This window comes from Bison bison, unplaced genomic scaffold (assembly GCF_000754665.1).
Source record: "Bison bison bison isolate TAMUID 2011002044 unplaced genomic scaffold, Bison_UMD1.0 scf7180017864464, whole genome shotgun sequence".
NCBI lineage: Eukaryota > Metazoa > Chordata > Mammalia > Artiodactyla > Bovidae > Bison > Bison bison.
The window spans coordinates 7,564,323-7,583,918 of NW_011495025.1; positions in this window are offsets into that span (position 1 = coordinate 7,564,323).

Consider the following 19,596-nt stretch of genomic DNA (forward strand, 5'->3'; position numbering starts at 1 on the left):
AAAGCATTACTACGAACAAAGCTAGTGGAGGTGATGGAATTCCAGTGGAGCTCTTTCAAATCCTGAAAGATGATGCTGTGAAAGTGCTGCACTCAATATGCCAGCAAATTTGGAAAACTCAGCAGTGGCCACAGGACTGGAAAATGTCAGTTTTCATTCCAATCCCAAAGAAAGGCAAGTCAAAGAATGCTCAAACTACCGCACTACTCATCTCACATGCTAGTAAATTAATGCTCAAAATTCTCCAAGCCAGGCTTCAGCAATACATGAACCATGAACTTCCAGATGTTCAAGCTGGTTTTAGAAAAGTTGAGGAACCAGAGATCAAATTGCCAACATCTGCTGGATCATGGAAAAAGCAAGAGAGTTCCAGAAAAACATCTATTTCTGCTTTACTGACTATGCCAAAGCCTTTGACTGTGTGGATCACAATAAACTGTGGAACATTCTGAAGGAGATGGGAATACCAGACCACCTGACCTACCTCTTGAGAAACCTGTATGCAGGTCAGGAAGCAACAGTTAGAACTGGACATGGAATAACAGACTGGTTCCAAATAGGAAAAGGAGTACGTCAAGACTGTATAATGTCACCCTGCTTATTTAACTTATATGCAGAGTACATTATGAGAAAGGCTGAGCTGGAAGAAGCCAAGCTGGAATCAAGATTGCTGGGAGAAATATCAATAACCCAGATATGCAGATGACACCACCATTATGGCAGAAAGTGAAGAAGAACTAAAGAGCCTCTTGATGAAAGTGAAAGAGGAGAGTGAAAAAGTTGGCTTAAAGCTCAGCATTCAAAACTAAGATCTTGGCATCTGGTGCCATCACTTCATGGCAAATAGATGTGGAAACAGTGCCAGACTTTGTTTTTTTGGTCTCCAAAATCACTGCAGATGGTTATTGCAGCCATGAAATTAAAAGATGCTTGCTCCTTGGAAGGAAAGCTATGACCAAACCTAGATAGCATATTAAATAGCAGAGACATTACTTTGCCAACAAAGGTCCATCTAGTCAAGGCCATGGTTTTTCCAGTGGTCATGTATGGATGTGAGAGTTGGACTGTGAAGAAAGCTGAGTGCCGAAGAATTGATGCTTTTGTTTTGTTTTGTTTTTAATTTTATTTTATTTAACTTTACAATATTGTTTTGGTTTTGCCATATTTCAAAATGATGTTTTTGAAGTGTGGTGTTGGATAAGACTCTTGAGAGTCCCTTGGACTGCAAGCAGATCCAACCCATCCATCCTAAAGGAGATCAGCCCTGGGTGTTCATTGAAAGGACTGATGCTAAAGCTGAAACTCCAATACTTTGGCTACCTCATGCAAAGAGTTGACTCATTGGAAAAGACCCTGATGCTGGGAGGGATTGGAGACAGGAGGAGAAGGGGACGACAGAGGATGAGATGGGTGGATGGCATCACGGACTCAATGGACATGAGTTTGAGTGAACTCTGGTTGTTGGTGATGGACCGGAAGACCTGGCATGCTGCAATTCATGGGGTCGCAAAGAGTCAGACACGACTGAGTGACTGACATGAGCTGAACTGATGGTGGATATCTGAAATTAATATCTTATGTATAATATTGTAAATTAACTATGCTTCTTTAAAAATATAAATGAAGCAGAAAAGAGAAAATTTAGAAAATACATGCGTGAAAAGAAGGTTATTAAAATTATCTGTCACTTCACCTAGAAATAACAGTTGTTGGTACGTATCATTTTTGCCTGCCCCAATACTTTGGCTACCTGATACGAAGAGCTGACTCGTTTGAAAAGACCTGATGCTGGGAAAGATTGAAGGTGGGAGAAGGGAATGACAGAGGATGAGATGGTTGGATGGCATCACTGACTCAATGGACATGAGTTTGAGTAAACTCCGGGAGTTGTTGATGTACAGGGAGGCCTGGCGTACTGTAGTCCTTGGGGTCGCAAAGAGTCAGACAGGACTGAGGGACTGAACCGAATTGAACGGAATGGTAAATAAAATGAATCCACCTGCCAATGCCAGAGATGCAGGTTCAGTACCTGGGTTGGGAAATTTCCCTGGAGAAGGAAATGGCAACCCAGTCTAGTATTCTTGCCTGGGAAATCCCATGGACAGAGGAGCCTAATGGGCTTCAGTCCATGGCGCCACAAAAGAGTCAGACATGACTTAGCCACTAAACAACAACAGCAAGAACAACAACAGCAGCAGCAGTATATAGCTGAAACCAAAACAAACTTACTCTTGAAAACGGAATATTTTTCCTATCTAAATGTTAAAAAGTATTAATATTATATTGATATTCAGACTCAATTTTCCCTTATAAAGTGTTTGACATAAATATCTTTCAATATATAACTCTTGGCACTGTTTGCATTAGGATAGTAAGATCTTTATGTTCATATGTTTCCCTTTTTACATGACAATGTGTTATCAAGAGATTAGGTCCTGCCTGTGTCCAATCTCAACCCCTACCAGGCCTGCTTGCCTTCCTTCCCATGCTATGCTCCATCTGCCATGGCATTCATTCTGTTTTTCTGACCTCTTAGCAGGGCTCCTGGGTAGGGCTTCTCAGAAGATTCCGCCTCCACGCTCCTTGTGTCAGAGGACTTCTTATGGTTCTGGACATGGTTTCACTGTCACCTCCTCCACTAGGGCCTTTTAACACTGCTACTGCTGCTGCTCCTGCTAAGTTGCTTCAGTTGTGTACGACTCTGTGCGACCCCATAGACAGCAGCCCACCAGGCTCCCCCATCCCTGGGATTCTCCAGGCAAGAACACTGGAGTGGGTTGCCATTTCCTTCTCCAATGCAGGAAAGAGAAAAGGGAAAGTGAAGTCATTCAGTCGTGTCTGACTCTTCGCAACCCCATGGACTGCATGCAGCCCACCAGGCTCCTCCGTCCATGGGAGTTTCCAGGCAAGAGTACCGGAGTGGGGTGCCATTGCCTTCTCTGCTCTTAACGCTACTTACAGGAATTGTCAACTGTCCTCATCTCTTACTCTTTGGCTCATCATCTGGTTCATTTCAGTGCTTACCACCATTTGCAGCAATCTTGTTCACTAGTTTATGTACTGATTTTTCATCTGCTCCTTAAAGAATATGTTTGAAGAGGGCAGTGATTTTGCCTTTCTTGCTGAATCCTGTATCACCAAATTCTTGAGCTCTACCCAGCACTGCTGAGGTCTCAATAAATATTTTTGAATGAAAATATTGAAAAAGTTCAACTTAGAGTGTGTGTTTTTAAAAGCAGTCAGATAGATGTGTCAGTCCTCCATTCTACTATTTAGTTGAGGTGAAACCCTTATCCTTGGCCAATCTCAACCTTTCTGTGTTTCCTATATTTAAAACAGACACAAGAATAGTGCGGTTGTATTTTTTGAAAGGAACAGTATACTGTGTAGTGCTTAGTATTGCACCTGGCAATAAACCTTCAAGAAGTACTATCCGTATGCTAAATAGTTTTATCCTTTTGTCATTTCCTTGTGACTTTTAGCCTTGACCAATAGGATATCTTATTCTGCTGTAAACAGCTGGAGTTCACACATAATATATTTTGCCAAATGTCTGTCTGGGGGTTATATATATATGACTAGAAAATTAATTTTTGAATATTATATTAAGCCATAATTCAGTTTTATTTTAGTTTGAATAGAATTATTCAATTTGATTTATATTTTGATTAAATCAAAAGCATATTAAAAATACTAGATATAGGTGTTTACTAATTGGTTTCATCATAGTTCTTTTTTTTAATCACCTAAGATTTTTCAACTTGAAATAAATCTCTGAGCTCAGACCCATGCCAAGATAGTGATAAATACCTTTTAACATATGGTTGTCTAGTTGTACATATTTTTAATCCTTGAAACATTCTTTGGAAGGAACTGTGAGATGGGAGATATTTTGAAGGGAAATAGAATCTTGCATTTCTACTTATATTAATCATTTCCCTCTAGATAAATAATGGAGAGGAGGTAATATACGCACAAAGCCGAATCAAGTTGGTGTGAATGAATAAACAAAAATGGAAGAGAAGACAAGAGGGACTTGAACACCCAGGAGATCTCTTTGGGTAAAAAGTTATTCAATTACAATGTCAAGAAGACCTAGAGGATGCTGAAAGGAGAATAGACAGCGTATCAGAGGATATGAAAAACTATGTAGTTACATTTGTATCAGAGTTCCAGTTTTGTGTGAATGTGCATCACTGCCATTAATACATTTGCAGAAAATATACATTCACCTCATCATGAATTTATTTCCCACATTCATATGTTTTTAAAAGCCATTAGAGTCAATGATCTAACAATTTTTGACAATTAAGTTGCCTTCTAGTTTTCTCAGGGCTCTGTGCCTGAATTCTGGTGTGGTGTACACAGGGAGAATAATATTTCATTCCTTTATTTCTAAACTTTTCATAATGCTGCCTAGAATTTGCCATCTTTGGGGCTTTGTTGGTAAACTGTTTTGTTTTTTTTTCCTGTATGAAGATATAAGCATCTTCCATTTTTTGTGTATTGCACTTATGTTTCTTCCCAGACTTCTTTCCCTCAGTTATTTTCATGAATCTGTGGATCACAGTTACATTTTGTACTTGGATAGGGAGTCCTTTGTGGAGTGTTAGGACACCCTAGATGAGGAAGTCCTACTTCGTCTAGCAGGCAGTAAATGTAAAGAATTCACTGGCAGGGTCACACAAAAACAGAAATTTGGGAAATTTTTGAATGCAAACATGGGGAAACATGTTCTTAACAGAATACTAATGAAAAGAAGAGATGCTGGAGATGTGCTCAGCTAAGGGCAGCAATCAGTGAAAGACAGTACTTACATTTAGAGACTGCAAACCTGTTGGGCCCAGAGCAGAATTTCTTACTCTCTTTACTAATATAGTAGATTCAAGAATAAGTATGAATCAGCAAGTTAGTGTGTGTGAAAAAGTTACAGAATGTTGGGTAGGAAATATAAGGTATAGAGATATAATTAAAAATGTTCTGTTTTTAAAACCAAAAGACAGGGTTTAGTCCTTTGTCGCTGACAATGATCTTAGCAATTTACTTAATTTTTCCAAGTCCTCTTTGTAAAATGAAGATAATAATTACTTTTATTTAATGCTTATTTCATGGTAGGTACTATGCAAAGTTCTCGTAATAGCCTTATAAAGTCTATACTGTTCTTATTCCCATTTTACAAATGGAAAAAATGGGGGCTCAGAAAGGTTAAGTGACTTTCTCTAAGATACTCAGTTAATAGGTAGCTAAGCAAAAATTCTAGCCCAGCTTTTATTTTTCATCTTTGTATTTAACTATTCTACCTTGCCCAGAGAGTTGAAGAAAAAAAAAATTTTATAATTGTGTCTGAAAGGTTTTTAGAGATGAAATTAAAATTATTATTAATTTCTCCATTGCCCATATCCATATGAGTCAAAGTGACTAGAATGTTAAGAAATAAGGCACACAATCAGTAATTCCCATTATTGTTTTGACTGTCATCAGTTTGCAAGGGAGAAAAATTTCTAGGGAGAGGACAAAGACTTTTTTGATTGGAATCATCCTCAGGTCAAACTGATCTCCATCTGTGCTTAGCAAAGATAAATCATCCATATTCATGGCACAGGGCAGTTCAGCATCTCTGGAGCAAAGGTTCATCCAGCACAGAGATTATAACACTGTGCCTCTTATTCAAGGGCAGGGTACAGCTTCTGCAGCAGTGGCAAGTGAGCCACTAGAGCACACTGACCCACAAGCGATGCTGCTGCTTCCTACCCGCTGTGTGAGTGCTCACAAACAGAGGGAAAAGGAGACCCTGATTTATTTCTCATCATCCTCTTTTACTCTCATGTTTGTTCCCAAGGTCCTTTTCTGAATCATTATTTTGTTCAGCCCTGGGCCTAACACTCAAATCAGTTTTTATGAGCGCTAGCTCAATGGCATGAAAGATAAGGTCAAACAGACCTTGGGAGATGTATAATTAGGAGATGTATAATTCTTACTACTTAGGAGATGTATAATTCTTGAAATAGGCACTAAATTTATTGGAGTCTGTTTCTTCATCTTAATGTGGGCATAATACACTCCATCTTCACAGGTGGTTTTGAGAATTAACTGAAATGGGATATGAAAAGTATTTGGTACACAGGCCACATCTAGTAGATATTCACATTAGAAAGTTGATATTTTTGGCTGCTCAACATTTAATCCTTTTTGTTTTGGGAAACATCCTGCATGCTTTGTCTCTACCCATGGAATCTAAAGAGAAAACTGTCCCTCTTTCCACTATCTGATAGCTGGGTGTTGGGCGGGTAACCTAATATAATGCTTCCATCTTGGATCTGGAATTGACAGCAAGTGCTGCAAAGGCCAGGAGAAGTTGTGTGATGTCCAAGGTGTCATGGTGGTGCTCTTGGTGGGAGAAGAGACTACTCTTGCTAAGATGTGTTTGTATTCTTGATCTTTCCCATGTTAAAGAAAATTGTTCTGACACTGCTAAAAGGTTAAGGAGTACTTTATCAAAGTTTACTGTTCAGGTCAGGTCAGGTCAGTTCAGTCGCTCAGTCGTGTCCAACTCTTTGCGACCCCATGAATCGCAGCACGTCAGGCCTTCCTGTCCATCACCAACTCCCGAAGTTCACTCAGACTCACGTCCATCGAGTCAGTGATGCCATCCAGCCATCTCATCCTCTGTCGACCCTTCTCTTCCTGCCCCAATCCCTCCCAGCATCAGAGTCTTTTCCAATGAGTCAATACTTCGCATGAGGTGGCCAAACTGGAGTTTCAGCTTTAGCATCATTCCTTCCAAAGAAATCCCAGGGCTGATCTCCTTGCAGTCCAAGGGACTCTCAAGAGTCTTCTCCAACACCACAGTTCAAAAGCATCAATTCTTCGGTGTTCAGCTTTCTTGACAGTCCAACTCTCATATCCATACATGACCACTGGAAAAACCATAGCCTTGACTAGACAGACCTTAGCTGGCAAAGTAATGTCTCTGCTTTTGAATATGCTATCTAGGTTGGTCATAACTTTCCTTCCAAGGAGTAAGCGTCTTTTAATTTCATGGCTGCAGTCACCATATAGGAGTTAATTATGACTACTATAATAAGGAAGAGAGATGGTGCTCAGCTCTGAATCCAATAAGGAATAGCCTGGTATTTATAGCCCAGGGCAGGGTCAGAAGGTATCAGTGGGTAGAAAAGTACTAGGAAGAGACACCAGTGGTAGGGAGTTTTTTGCTAAACTGTCCTAATGGGATTATTGCTAAAAGTGGGCCAAGGACTTACATGTTCAGTATCAGGGATGAGGAACTTGATCAGATATGAAGGGTGATAAGACATTAAGGCTGGGGGATTCTTACAAATTGGCTGAGCAGGATTCTTGCTAAAACTAGACTAAACAGGCCAAAGACAGAGATTAAGGCCTAGTAGAGAACAAAGCTCAGAGGAGTCTAATTAAAATTTGGTCAAGGAGAGAGACCTTGTCACCTGGTACATTCAGTGTCCGGTTTTTAAGCCTATTTGCGATTCTGTGTCTCCTTGATAAACTTTAAGTATATCTGTTCAGTTGAAGATAGCCAATTACTTTCCGCCAAGACTACAGATACACTGTAGTGTATTACATACACTATTATATAAGTATTGCATAAACAAACTGCAGCCCAATTAATGGGAATATTTAAGGAATCAAAAATGCATTTACTCTGTGTTTTGAAGAAAGGATTAATTGATCATACAAAAATCCATGCCATGATTTTACTTAATCATTGTTAGTTTTAAATGAGCTGACATTGGGGTAATTTTAATTTGAGTCTCCATTCAATCAAATATCTTTGCTTCATATCTTCCAGCATGTTTAAAATATATTGCTTGGGCTGATGCCTATTCTAACCCTGTGAAGAAGGTTCTCTCCTGATCATTTCCATGTGTATGGATGAGGCTCCAGAGCTTGAGTGACTGGCTCAGAATCATACGCTTTGTTATAAAAGTGAAAGTGAAGTCGCTCAGTCGTGTCCGACTCTTTGTGACCCCATGGACTGTAGCCTACCAGGCTACTCTGTCCATGGGATTTTCCAGGCAAGAATACTGGAATGGGTTGCCATTGCCTTCTCCAGGAGATCTTCCCGACCCAGGCATTGAATCAGGTGTCCCGCATTGTAGGCAGAAGCTTTACCCTCTGAGCCACGAGGGAAATCCTAAATATGTAATTTACTATTATTCCTAAATAAACCGTATTTAGCAATTATCGCATACTTTAGGCTGGAACCTTGATAGCTTCCTCTTAGTTTGAAATACAAGAAGTAGGTTTTGTTGCTCTCTATATTAGTGATAGTGAAATTCACTCAGTCGTGTCCGACTCTATACAGTCCATGGAATTCTCTAGGCCTGAATACTGGAGTGGGTAGCCTTTCTCTTCTCCAAGGGATCTTCCCAACCCAGGGATCAAACCCAGGTCTCCTGCATTGCAGGCGGTTTCTTTACTAGCTGAGTCACAAGGGAAGCCCATTTTGTTATAAAGCTAAGATTTAAACTCAGGTTTTCTGACGGCAATCCCAAGCTCTTCTAGTAATATTTTTAGTGACAAATCCAGGGCTATGTGGAATTCAAACTAAACTCCTGAAATTTTATTTGGTTAGGATTATCCATTCCTTTCAGCAAGCTGGTTTATGGGGGCCTCTGTTACTTGAATACCATCTATGGAGGAGTATGTCTGATGCATTACAGAGATTGTGTCCGAGTTGAGATGAGGGCCACCTAAAACTGGAGTTTGGTCATGGTCCTTGTCCCACACTGTATGACTGTCAGCTTAAACAAAATGAATCAGACTGGTGAAACGCTTGCTGAAGCTAATAGTTGACTGATGGCTTTCCATCCTCTCCCCACCAAAACATTAACCCCGCCTAAGGGAATTTGCTAATGGAACTACAAATAAATGAGTGGCAGGGCAGGAATGAAATGGGGATGTCCACGAAACCAGGCACCACTGGGTAATTTTTCTCATCATGGCATGGCTCCGTGACAGGTGCAGGGTGAATGTGTTTTTATCTCCATAATTTCCCAGTGACATTCTGCTCCACAGAGAGAAAATGCCAGGCGCATATGCCCCTCCATGGTGTGCATACGAGGTGGCAAAGCCAGGTGAATAGTTTCCTAAGATTTCTGTGTCATGGTAACTCTGTTGTTTGAATTGATTCGGGATGAAATCCCTAGTGGTTCTCTTGTTAATTCCAGCTAATCACTCTCCAGCAGGAGAACCGAAGACAGACTTGTTCCCCTGGCGGGTCTTAGATCCTTAAATGCTTGTGACTTCAAGTACTAATGAGCTAAAGGAAATCTTCCCCACACAGTTTAACCTACTGCTTCTTAAACCACAATCCTCGGGGTCTTTCCTTCACATTCAATCTCTGATAAGCTATTTTATAATTTCCTGATGACAGTTAAATTGAGTCTCCTTGTTAGCCTCGTTACCCTATTTGCTTCCAATAATTCTGCCTTAAGGAACTTCTGATGAAGAGGTTGCAGGCATGCCACCTCTAGCAATCCCTATAGGGAGGGTCTAGGGTTGGTAGTAGGGGGTGACGTGCAAAGGAGATTGTTAGGTTTTAAAGCCAAAAGAAAGAAAACTCATTTAAAAAATAATAATAAAAAAAGCATGTCTCTAAGTGCAGGGTCCATTTCCCAGGATTTTATGTGGTTAATGAAAAGTCAGACTTCAGATGACATTTACCCTGCTAAATGTTGATGATTAAGAAGGAAAAGGTTATATTTTGCTTTTTTTCCTTCTGGAGCTTCTGTATGAGGGGGTCAACATGAATGTCGCACAAAAGGAATTGCTTGCTTGTGAACAACCAGGAGCCCAACTCCAGTATTGTTGCAATTGCTCTTGATGATGGTAATTACTTTGTGTCCCCCCCCTGGGCATTCCCTTTTCTGAATCTGGCTGATTGAAAGCCTTGCTCCCACTTCCCAGCCTCAGATAGATAGCCAGCTCCCTCCTGGACACATGCCAGCAGCCCATAATTAAAGTGTTTTCTGGAGGGAGCGTCTCCATGTACTACCCATTGTGAATGATGTCCTTGGAGTCTGGCTATAGTAATTGAAAAGAAATGAGACCTTTCCAATTTGTCCCTCTTTCTGCAGCCCCTGCCCCACCTCTTTCCCAGGACAAAAACATTGTGAAATGCCACACAAGAATGAAGATTCATTTCTGTGAATTTGAAAGCTGAAGCATAATACATCCCCTTCTCCCACCCCGAGGAGCGGATGTTTCAAGAGTAACCTTCCTATTACAATTATTCTTGCATGATTAAATAGAAGCTGTCCTCCTATTATGCTCTTTGTTGATAGATTACATGTTCCAATGAGACATTAGACAGTATAATAATGAAGCATTTCTGGAACGTCAAATTATAAATTAGGTATGTCTTTGTAGATTACCTTCAGTGAGATTTGATTATGTGACTGTTAATTCTAAATAATAAACATTATCAACATTTTCACATGTATATTATCTCACAGGATATTGATAATTCTTTCATGAGGTAGTTAGCACTGGTATTATAAATCTATTTTTTACCAGTGAAAAAACCTGAACTCAGAGAAGTTTAGTAGCTTCCACTAGGTTCTCTAGCTAGTAAGTAGAACTGAGACATGAATCCAGATTGATTTCCAAAGTGAGGTTCTTTTCATTATACTATTATTTATAAAGTCAATGTTCAGAAGGTATATTTTGATTCTTAAAAAATTCTCTAAATTTTGTATCTCCAAATGCTAAGGGAATAAAATTGTACAATTACAGTGGTTTGCAGAAAGTAGAGTTTTGATTGAGTCGTACTCTTTCTTACCAAGTATCCCAAACACACAGAGGAAGAACAATTACATTACCTAACCCCATTCTCAACAATGCAACTTATATACAAAACTTGGAAGGAAATTAAAGAGGCTTGTTGGCTGCTGTTCCATAATGAACATGGGAAAAGAGATCAATGTTTGCTTAATGGAAACCTTAATTCAAATTTCTAATTGGGTATAATGAACAAAGGAGAATGTCCCGAATGCTTGAGAACTGTAAACAGTGCAGTGTTCTTTTAATGATCACACACTGATTATCTTAGTGAATCTAAATTATGTGGGTCCAAATGCTGCTGTGGGAGGCATAACTCCTTCACTGTGTTTCCAATAAACTGTGGGCTGACATAGTGAGTGAATGTGGGGGGTGGGGAGGACTCTTACTAGCTGGCATCATGTTAGAGTAGCCAGACATGAGGATGATCACTGTTCAAAGAATAATAAAAAAGGAAAACCTGGGCTATGATAATGATTTAAGAAGATTGTCTTTTAAAAGTTATATATGGTGATAAGTGTAGTTAATGTTTAAGAGTCTCCAGAGACTAAGCCACTGATTCTAAAGATGCTCAAGATTATTTTTAGAACCTACACTAGGGATTGTCTTCTTTAGAATTTATGTAAACTTCCTTTCAGTACTTCAGCAATTGCAAATCTTTGTCCATAGGAGACAACTTGATTTTGGAAAAAAAAAAAAAAAAGTAATAATGTTTCAAATCAGACAAAGTCTGGACCATTAAATGACTATTTTGGATCAAAGTGAAGTGTGGCAAAGTGTTGGGAATAATTTTCATGTACCATGCCCACTATCTCTGAGGGCAATTCCAGAGGAGATATTCCTAAAATATTTTTGGTGGCAGAAACAGCATTGAAATAATTCCACTCCTTAAATTTTTAAAAGATAAAATTATTTTTCTCATAAAATTTATATATAGATATACATATGTATGGGCTTCCCAGGTGGCTCAGATGGTAAAGAATCTGACTGCAATGCAGGAGACCCCAGTTTGAATCCTGAGTCAGGAAGATCCTCTGGAGAAGGGAATGGCAATCCACTCAAGTATTTTTGCCTGGAGAATTCCATGGACAGAGGCGCCTGGAGGACTACAGTCCATGAGGTCACAGAGAGTTGGCCACAACTAAGCAACTTTCACACACATATTTGTATGTAAATGAATATATATATACACACACATATGTAAAATATTTATATGCAGAGGTGTTTTTTGGTAGAAAATTTATAGAATGTAGGTATACAGAAAGAGAAACACAATCACTGAGATTACTGAGTAGCCACTACCCACGTATGGGTGCTTACTCACTTTTCTGAGTCTCATCACAGACACACGTATGTACATTAGAGAGGGTATAGAATATAGTGGTTACAAGTTTAGGTGGGAGAACTGGGAGGCTTAAGTTTAAATCCCAGTTCCGCAGTTTCCTAGCTCTGTGATTTTTGGCCATTATCCAAAAATCTCCCATCCTTCTTTTTCTCACCTAATAAATGCACTTGAGTTGTGCTAAATTTACTGGGTTATTGTTACCCATTTACTTTTTATGTATTTATTCATTCATTTAAAAAAGTATTTATTGAGCACCTATTATGTACCTGACTCTGTTTTAAGTACTGGGAACAATAGTGAAGTGAGTACAATAGGTGTCCTTGGCCTCAAGGAATGTACTAGAAAGGAGATATAGAAAAAAATCTTATAGATAAATTAAATATGGAATATGGAATATCCATCTCTGAGCTTTAATTCTCACAGGCTAATGCCAAAAGGAGCAGATAATGCCTGCATAATGTAAGCCACATGGCTTACATTACAGGAGAATGGTGAGCTTAAGGAATCCTCATCTTTTATAATGGACAGGAGGTCAGCCTGAACTTTACCCTGAGGAGAGAGAGACATTATTATCTTTATTATACAGGACAGTTAATAAACCTGCCTTTTAGTATCTCCAGATTCTAAGGCTGTTCACTCTACAGGTGTTCTTGAAAAGCAATCTAGAATAAAGGAAGTCATTGACTTTGCAATTGACCAGATGTGAAGAGTTCCAAGAGACTAGTGGTGAATAATCTCACAACACTTGACAGAAATGCAGATTCTTAAACCTCATTTAGACCTGCTGAATCTGAGACTCTGGGAGTGGAACTGAGCAATTTTTGTTTTAGCAGGTGGTCTTGATGCACTAAAGTTGGAGGTCCACTCTATAGGGAAAGAACTGAAGATTGACTGGGAAATTTGGGTAAAGTGGATGTGGATCAGTAGGGCTGTGTCCTAGGGCAGTGTGTGTAGTAGACAGGCAGGATGTGCCTGGGGCTGGTTGTCAGGGTAAAACTTCCAAGTGGAGGATAGAGGGGAGGACCTGGAGAGACAGTATCAATATGCAAGAACTGATCTAGAAATCAGGTTCTGCCATTACTTCTCCCATGTAAAGTTGAGCGAATAATTCAGTTTTAAAAACTTTTTTAAACCTGAAAAAGAATATGAAGATCCCATAGTCTAGGATTTCAAATATGGATTTTTCTCTTGTGACAACTCTAATCTCCCGAAACACAGGCTTTGGAGAGATTTGCAGGTATCTTCCAAGGGTGAGGAATGGGACTTGGGGATACTTTTACAGCTGACATCACTAACCTGTCCAAAGACTGTATTTTTCTTTAGGATGAAAGAAGACAAGTTATCTATCCTTGATATTTGCTAGTCTTATGTTCTCCATGTTTTTATCAGGCACCATCCCAGTGCTAACTTTCTTTCACAAGTTTAATTTATGTTACAATTTTGCACTGTTTGGTTGAATCATCATTGAGGTGACTGAAAAAGTGTAGGGCATTTGGATCCCCAGCCTGTGACTTTGTACTAAACTCCAATCCACGTTAATGACTTCTGAGGCAAAAGTCTTTGTCTTTCTTTGAAGTGTTACTTGTTGCAAAACCAAATGATTTTCTTTTTTTAGTGTACATGCAAACAGCAACAACTAGAGAGAGAGAGAGAGAGGGAGAGAAATTATATTTTGAAGTAGTTTCTTGGAAATCAGTTCAAAGGTTTTAGCAGTATATTTGGATATAGTGTTAACCACCATGTGAGTTTTCAAAAACAGCTTTGGAACTCTTAAAATCTTGTCTATTTTTACATTTTTAAAGTAAACATTTTTAGTCAGCCAAGCACATTGAAAAAAAATTGATTTGAATTGAAGCAATTTCTTTAAGGTGAATCTTTAATTTTAAATGTGACTAATTCTTCAAAATGGAATTAAACATCATTAGTGGGTAATGGTTTTGATTTGTTTCCAAGAAAAAATAATTCATAGCTGCAGATTTGTTACAATGCTAATTAGTTATTGCACCAGCAAGCACAATATTAAAAAAGATGAGAAAATACAAAACATTATTATTATTATTAGTAGTAGTAGTAATGGTTCAGTTACTAAGTTGTGTCCGACACTGTGCAACTCCATGGACTGCAGACACCAGGCTCCTGTGTCCTCCAGGAGATAGTCTGGAGTTTGCTCAAATTCATATGAATCATTGAGTTGGTGATGCTATCTAACTGTCTCCTCCTCTGCTGCCCCATTCTCATTTTGCCTTCCATCTTTCCCAGAATCAAGGTGTTTTTCAATGAGTCAGTTCTTCACATCAGGTGGCCAAAGTATAGTGGGGGCAAGAAAGAGGCAAGACTAAATAAGAGAGAGGAAGGAGGAAGGAAAGGGCATAAATAAGGAGAGAAAAGGGAGAGTGAAAGTGAGAGAGAGAGAGAGAGACAGATAGACAGACATACAAAGATAGAAGGAGTAAGAATATGTGAAGTGTGGTTGTCAGCCTCTGCTCCCTCTACCCCACCCTTACTAAAATTGTGTCATTTCCAAGGGATGAAGCAGCTACTTTTCAGTTTTAAGCTAATGCTTTCCCAGAAAATGTTTTCTTTGCTCCCTAAATTATTGATTGGGCTATTAAGGGTCTAAAATGAAAATTTAATTTATTGCTAGCCTTCCCAAAGTGTGATCTCCTGGAACACACTGATTGAGTTGCTACTCTGCTGTCTAACTAATTGAAGAGAGAGGATGGAAGTGCATGAGAGCAGAAAGCAAATTCCACTGGGCAATTGCTGTGGACCCTCCTCAGGTGCCATTCTGCAGGCCGGGCTTTGTTGGGGTGTAGAGATGGGAATAGCAGACCATCTGACCTGCCTCTTGAGAAATCTGTATGCAGGTCAGGAAGCAACAGTTAGAACTGGACATGGAACAACAGACTGGTTCCAAATAGGAAAAGGAGTACGTTAAGGCTGTATATTGTCACTCTGCTTATTTAACTTCTATGCAGAGTACATCATGAAAAACGCTGGGCTGGAAGAAGCACAAGCTGGAATCAAGATTGCCGGGAGAAATATCAATAACCTCAGATATGCAGAGGGCACCACCCTTATGGCAGAAAGTGAAGAGGAACTAAAAAGCCTCTTGATGAAAGTGAAAGAGAAGAGTGAAAAAGTTGGCTTAAAGCTCAACATTCAGAAAACGAAGATCATGGCATCTGGTCCCATCACTTCATGGGAAATAGATGGGGAAACAGTGGAAACAGACTTTGAAGTCAGGCTTTATTTTTCTGGGCTCCAAAATCACTACAGATGGTGACTGTAGCCATGAAATTAAAAGACGCTTACTCCTTGGAAGGAAAGTTATGACCAACCTAGATAGCATATTAAAAAGCAGAGATATTACTTTGCCAAAAAAGGTCCGTCTAGCCAAGGCTATGGTTTTTCCAGTGGTCATGTATGGATGTGAGAGTTGGACTGTGAAAAAAGCTGAGCACCGAAGAACTGATGCTTTTGAACTGTGATGTTGCAGAAGACTCTTGAGAGTCCCTTGGACTGGAAGGAGATTGATCCAACCAGTCCATCCTAAAGGATATCAGTCCTGGGTGTTCATTGGAAGTACTGATGCTGAAGCTGAAACTCCAGTACTTTGGCCACCTCATGCGAAGAGCTGACTCATTGGAAAAGACCCTGATATGGGAGGGATTGGGGGCAGGAGGAGAAGGGGACAGAGGATGAGATGGCTGGATGGCATCATCGACTTGATGGTTGTGAGTTTGGGTGAACTCCCGGAGTTGGTGATGGACAGGAAGGCCTGTCGTGCTGCGATTCATGGGGTTGTAAAGAGCCAGGCACGACTGAGCAACTGAATTGAACTGAAGACCAATAAGAGGCTGGAAATTGTTCTATATTGTCCTTCCTGAGGAGTATAGGATCTTCCTGCCAGTCCCCAGTTAGCAGAGTTGAAACTGTCACTGGACTCTGTTTAGAGCTCAAGAGCACCTACCCCCACCCATCTGTCACAGCTGACAGCTGAGATTGGTGACCCAGAAGCTGAGGGTATTGAGTCGTCAGCCCCTTTTAGGGCCTGGGAAAGTTCTGAGAGTCTTTCAGAACTTTCTGAAGGTGCAGTGGAATAGCTATAGGAAGGGCAATATTTGGCATCATAAGACCCTGGATTTCAATCTTTTAGAGAAAAGATTAGTGACACAATCTTGGAAAAGGCAGTGTCTCTGTTACTCAGTGTTCTCATCTGTAAAATGGAGATGATGATAAAACAGGAAGGCCAATATGTGGAGAAAAAGATGTAATGTAAATAAAGTTTAACACCATGCATGGGAAGCATCTTCAGTTTTTACTGTCATCATATTTGCAATTACATTTATGTTGTCCATTGTCAGAAGCAGGAAGATAAGTGCCAGATTGGGGTTTTAGTTCATTAGATCAGGAGCAAGTCCAAGATCTGTGAGCAGGGAAGTGTTCAAGGAAACAGCCAGGTCTTGGGAGAAAGATGGGCAAAATATGGAGATCAAAACTTAAGTGATCACTTAACTAGTGTATTACCAATACTAGTACCTATTATTTGCTGCTTATTTGCCAAGTGCTACTCTCTTTCTCTTGTATTATGCTATTGTTTCTAATCCTCATATCTGTTCTATGGAAGAAGAGAGTATTTTCCTGTTTTAACTGATTGGGAACAAAAAGCTCAGAACACTTACATAGTAACTAAGAACCCAAATTCCTATCCCAAGGTCTGTAATCTTGCCATTGCACTCACACTTCAGATTACTGCTCTCTGGGCCACTGGGAATATCTGTGGGTTCTGGTTTTTCTTTTCTGCTTTTTTCCTTTGATATGGTAATGGCTAGGATTTTGGGCCCCAGAGAAAAATTCAGGGCTCTGCTCTTCACCCTTATCTTTCTGTTCTCATCTCCCTTTAATTTCCTGGCTCCAGTTTTATTTTGTGTTGTTGTTAGATCTTATTGTACCTCTGGTTTTATTATGAATAAAACATCTCAGAGTAAAGAGTATATCAGTTTGATATTGCATGTAATAAATAAGTCAGCCCCCCACAACAACCATTTGTTATTTCTCATAGTCTGTGTGTTGGCTGGGGATTGGTTGGTGTAGGCTGGGCTTAGCTACAGGTGGCTGTGCTTCAGATAGCACATTCTCATTCTAGACCATCAGGCCAGCACCTATGGTCTTGACATGCAAATGGCAGAAGTGCAAGAGAGCATGTGGAAACACACAAGTCTTCTTAAAGCTTAAATTCAGTACCGGTACACCTCACTTCTACCTCATTCCTTTGGTCAAAGCACATTACCTGGCTGAGCCCTGAGTAGAGAAGTAGTGCTCTCCCAATGGAGGACACTACTATATACATTTGTATATTTTCAAAATGCTGTGTGTGTGCTAAGTCACTTCATTCCTGTTTGACACTTTGTGACCCTATGGACTGCAGCCCACCAGGCTCCTCTGTCCATGGGATTCTCCAGGCAAGGGTACCAGAGTGGGCTGCCATGCCCTCCTCCACGGGATCTTCCCGACCCAGGAAATGAATCTGAATCTCCTGCAACTCTTGCATTGCAGGTAGGTTCTTGATCACTCAGCCACCCAGGAAGCCCATATTTCCAAAATATATATTTCCTAGTTATATATACCCTAAAGTATAATTAATTTATTTCCAAAGAATATGGAAATAAGGATGGGGTGGGAATTGGGGCCATTTTTACAATTTGTCATAGAAATCTGTCAACCAAGCAACCATTTTGCAACTTACTATTGCCTGTTGATTTCTCATCCTTTATCTGACTCTGACTTGAGGGTTATCTCTCTTTGAAGTCCTGATAACAACCATGGATTTCAGATATCTTCCTTGGAGTAGTTGACACTGAGTGTTACTCTTTCTTGGCTCTCTCTCCACCCCATGAAATTGTAAACCCCAGAGCAGAAGCAGGGTCTTTATACTCTTGCATCTCCAAGCAGGACACATTTGTGAAGTAACAGAGATTTTTTTTCTTTGAGTCCCCAAACATCTTTTTAAAAAGTCTCTATTTTCTTTAATACGTTTAGGGACAACCCAAGTGGATAATTCATACTGTAATCTGATATTCTTGTGTTTTAAATGGTATTATATCTCTGTATTGCTTTTCTTAGTATTACTATATTTCACTGAAACTTTGTAAGACACAATACCTTTTGTTCAATAATGGTAGAATCGCAAGAAAGAAATATGCTGATTGAGTAATAGAGGGGCTCTGAAATTGAAATGACTTCCTGTACTTGGGTGTGAATCCTGATTATTGTGTAGAATGGGTGCTCAAACATGACACATGAATGGACCACATGAATAAAATTCTTTCTTTTTGGTTCTGCAAAATTCTATCCTTCCAAGGATGGAATCTGAAACTTTTTGACCGAGTTCTTGGGAGGGGTTATAACATGCCATTTAAATCACTGTTAACCTCTGAGCCTCTCATTCTTTGCATTTTGTACTTTTCTTCTTCCTTTCCAACAACATTCTTACCACACAAACTTCTTTTCCTCTTAAATGCCAAGTTATTCCATGCTTCAGATCTTTGTACCACCCTCATTCCTACTGCCTAAAATGTTCTTTTTTCAGCCATCTTTCCTTCACCTGGCTAAATTCCTGCACATCGTTCAAGATTCAGTTAGCCCCTAACTTATTTGAGAAGCTGACCTGACTTCAGAGTTGTGGTTATCCAATCTGTTACCTTGTCCTGACACTCTCTATCTTTCTTCCGAGAACATTTCACATTTCTAGTGAGTGAATGAACAATTGTATAGTTTTTGTTTCGTATCTGTTTTCCTCTCTAGTTTCTCAGCTACTTGAGGATAAGAACCATTTCTTTTTTTTTTTTTAATTTATTTATTTTTTATTGAAGGATAATTGCTTTACAGAATTTTGCTATTTTCTGTTAAACCTCAACATGAATTAGCCATAGGTATACATATATCCCATAAAATTAAAAGACGTTTACTCCTTGGAAGGAAAGCTATGACCAACCTAGATAGCATATTAAAAAGCAGAGATACTACCTTGCCAACAAAGGTCCATCTAGTCAAGGCTATGGTTTTTCCAGTGGTCATGTATGGATGTGAGAGTTGGACTGTGAAGAAAGCTGAGCACCAAAGTATTGATGCTTTTGAACTGTGGTGTTGGAGAAGATTCTTGAGAGTCCCTTGGACTGCAAGGAGATCCAACCAGTCCATCCTAAAGGAGATCAGTCCTGGGTGTTCATTGGAAGTACTGATGCTGAAGCTGAAACTCCAGTACTTTGGCCACCTCATGTGAAGAGTTGACTCATTGGAAAAGCATCCCTGATGCTGGGAGGGATTGGGGGCAGGAGGAAAAGTGGACGACAGAGGATGAGATGGCTGGATGGCATCATGGACTTAATGGACATGAGTTTGAGTGAACTCCGGGAGTTGGTGATGGACAG